This window comes from Triticum urartu, chromosome 4A, assembly GCF_056163025.1.
Source record: "Triticum urartu cultivar PI428250 chromosome 4A, HENAU_Tu73, whole genome shotgun sequence".
NCBI lineage: Eukaryota > Viridiplantae > Streptophyta > Magnoliopsida > Poales > Poaceae > Triticum > Triticum urartu.
In genome coordinates, this window is record NC_141876.1 from 333848293 (window position 1) to 333852128 (window position 3836).

Consider the following 3836-nt stretch of genomic DNA (forward strand, 5'->3'; position numbering starts at 1 on the left):
GCATACTTATATATTGCTTATGTATTGTCTGTGAATTGCTACTAACGTTTTGTTTGGCTAGTGCATAGAGATGCCGTCGTATGTCATGTACAAGGGTAAGGTTCCCGAAGTCTACAACGACTGGGAGGAGTGTCTGAGACAGGTTCACCGTTTCAGCGGTAATAGTTACAAAGGGTACACCACTAGGGCGGAGGCGGAATCTAGATACGCGCGCTATCTAGCGGGAGAGAGGAGGGAGTGGAGGAGGAACCGGATGAAGACCAATTTCATCACGATGTTTCTCATCGTGATGACCGCAGCTCTCTTCTATGTGATGGTAGTTTAGATGAACGATATCGACTTGTAATGTGAAGACAAACTCGCTACTCGCGGTCTCGAGACTTGTAATGTTCTAACTTTGTTCGGTCTTTTGAATTCGGAGAGTAATATGATGAATTGTATTCGATGAATCTTCTGTTTATATGTTGTGCTGTGTATATTCTATGCAGTAATATACTTTGTAACTTGTGCAAATATTAGAAAAGAAAAAAAATAATTCCTAATATTCATACTAGTGGCGCACCACACTGCACTTTAGTGGTGCACTGCAATAAACACACTAGTGGCGCACTACCTAGAAGTGTGCCATTAGTAACCCAGAGCACATGGTAAATATGCCCCATGGGAGGCATACTAATGGCGCACTGTTTGACATACTAATGGCGCACTCCCTGGTGCGCCACTATTGTCTGGTATACTAATGGCGCACCAGGGGTGCACCATTAGTATTAGTTACTAGTGGCGTGATGATAGTGGCGAACCTATAGTGCGCCATTAATGGCCAAAACAGGTGCGCCACTAATTAGCCTTTTCCTAGTAGTGAGTGGTGACGCTGCTGTGGGCTCTGCGATGACCTCCGTCCTGCCATCCTGCTGGTTTTGGTCTTGTTGCACTAATATGGAAACCCTTGCCTGATGCCTCGGGACTCCTCGCCTGCGCTTGCCTCCTTAGCACCAAAGAGGAAACTAGTACATTGCGCCTGCTGGCGCCTGCCTAGGCTTGGTCGTCATGGCTCACGTCACGCGATCCTCACGAGGTGCCCCTTGCATAGATATCTTCGCTCCTCGGGAGCCAGCCTAGTGTTGCTGCCCCCAGGGAGGTCTTGGTGTCATCCACCTCGTGAGGCATGGCCCCTCGTGAGGGTCTTGAGTGGTCGGTGCTAAAGCAGGGCCATACCGGGCTGTTGATGGAGCAATGCTCCGGGCCACAGGCAGGCAAGTCTGGGTACCCCCATTCCCAGGACGCCGATAGTAGCCCCCGGGCCCAAGCGCGCTCGAGCTTGGCTACAAGGCAAAGCCAAAGGGGCAAGTGCGGAGCGCCGTGGGCCCCAACCGCCTATGACCTCGGCTGACGTGTGGATATTGATGGGGGTCGGTGCCCCTGCTTCCCCACACTGCCTTGGCAACCGTTCTTGCCTAACAAAAGGCTGGTGCATGCTACAGAGCCTTCATTGCCTTTCTTCGTCTTGCTCCAGATCCCCTTTCCTGTTCTCCGCCCTAAGAGACTCCAGATCTGCACGTACTGCTCTCCGAGCCTGCAGCCGATGGCATCCAGCAAAGCAAAGGCCGTGCGCTCGCCTTCCTAGTTTGAGCCCGCCCTGAGCGCGCCCAATGTCTTGGAGAAGAACTTCACCACTGCGCTCCTGATGGTGGCGGGCGACAGCAACGAGGGTGGAGAGACCGTGCTTCAGGCTGGCTCTGCCAAGCCGGAGGCCTCGGGTAGTACCTTCTAGCCCTTCTTCATGCACAGCATCTTCGCGGGGCTGGTCCCTTAGTCTCTAAATTCTTCTACATCGTCCTCCGCCATTACAAGCTCCACGCCCTCTATCTTCATCCCAACTCCATCCTCCTCCTGTCGATCTTCGCCTTCTACTGTGAAGCATTCGTGGGGGTTATGCTATCTGTGGCGCTGCTTCGCCATTTCTTCTACCTCCAGAACAAGGATGGTCCATGCTCGAGGTGCGCCAACTTCGTTCCGGCAAACAAAATCAAAGCAATCTCGAGAGCTGGGAAGAAGGCAGAGGGCTTCCGGAACAAGTGGGTCCTCATGGATGCCAAGAGCCCCTATCCTCGTCTGGTCCTGCCGACGGGGATGCCAGTGCCTCACGAGGGGTGGAATAGAGCGAAGCTCACCGACCCATGGGTGGAGCAGATGTTGGCGAGGATGACGGCCGACCTGAAGCCTGATGATCCGAAGGCGGATAAGCCGTCCGTAGCTGAGCTGGCTCCCGAGGTCTCCGCCCCCAGCTCACCTGCTGAGGTCACGAAGGTTCAGGAGTCCCCGGCTCCTTCTGCTCCCACAAATCTGGAGACCCTAGTGCCGATGTCGTCTCTTCCCCCTTCCGTTGCACCGCTGCGCCGTGATCCCCCTGCTTTGCCTGATGCCTGGAAGACACCCTTCTCGCGCTGACCCAGCTTCGCATTGACCTTCAGGGTGCTGAAAGTTGGCTGGCGTCAGGGCGACTGGAGCTGGTTGCAGGGTGGCTGTGATCTGATGCGTCCATGAGAGCGGCATGGGGTCAGGCCGTGGCAGCTTCTGAGGCGGGTAAGCGGGCCACCGACCTGGCCGCAGCTGCCTACGAGGTGGTGTTGAAGAATGCCGAGGTCGCCAAGGAGCGCTGCCGGGTGGAAGAGGCCGAGCGGGAGATCTGCGCAATGAACGCGCTCCCGAGGCTCGTCAGCACGAGGCACGGGAGGAGAAGTTGAAGGCTCGAGAAGATGCGGTCGCCGGCCGTGACACCGAGCTGGAGGAGCTGGCGTGGGCGCAGGCCGCGTAGCGCGACCGCCTGGAGAAGCTGAAGAAGGAGGTGAAAGGGGAGAAGGCCCTGCTGGAGGCCAAGGCCAGCAGCCTTGCTGACGACTGTGCCGCCTTTGATTCTCTTGAGAAGAGATCCCGCGAGGTATTGCGGGAACTCTACGGGAGGGGGTTGAAGAAGTCGTTGGTGACCGTAGAGGAGGGCCTACCGAGCTGCTCCCTCAGCTTGTCTAGGCGCTCGAGGGCGTCACCAATGGGGTTGGCACCATGGTGGAAGGGGAAGCCCGCACACTCTCCTCCTCGGCTATGACGCGCGTCTTCAGTCAGCTCCACTTTCGTGACACAAGCACTGACCTTGGAGTTCTGCTTGAACCTGTGATTGAGAATTTTTGTGTAGCTGCTGCCGACACTGTGAAGGACCTGGTGGAGGCCCTGCTGGAGAAGTTCCTCGCCATCGACTCTGCGCCTCCGGCTGATGGTGGCGCCGATCCCACGGCCACAACCGACGGCACGGGCGACGGCGATGCTGTCGACGACGAGGCACTCCCTGACGGCAGCACCCAAGGCTGAAGAGGAGGCTTGCTGGTGGTGCTCCTTTCCACTTTTACTTTCTTGCGATATGCACTGTGCCTCGTGGAGGCATTAAAACTTCTGTTTGGTGTTTGAGGAACAACATGTCTTGTAATAATTTGTTAGGATTCAGTGATTTACTTCCCGTTTGACTAATGTTCTACGTCGGCAGGGCCTAGCCCCACGCATACCTCATCCATCATTCGGTCGTCTGGATCACCAGGACGAGACCAAGAGGTGAGGGGCTACGCGACCAGTTAGGCTCCTGAGTCACGATGCTCAGGTGTCCCCCTTAACGCACAAACGGCCTGCGGGAAGGAGATGCAAAAGTAGGCCTTAGCGGTCTGTGTCGGCAGGGCCCGACCCCGCGCATACCTCAGCCGCCGTTGGGTCGTTCGGATCACTAGGACGAGACCAATGGGTCAGGGGCTACGTGACCAATTAGGCTCCTGAGTCGCGATCCTTAGGAGTCC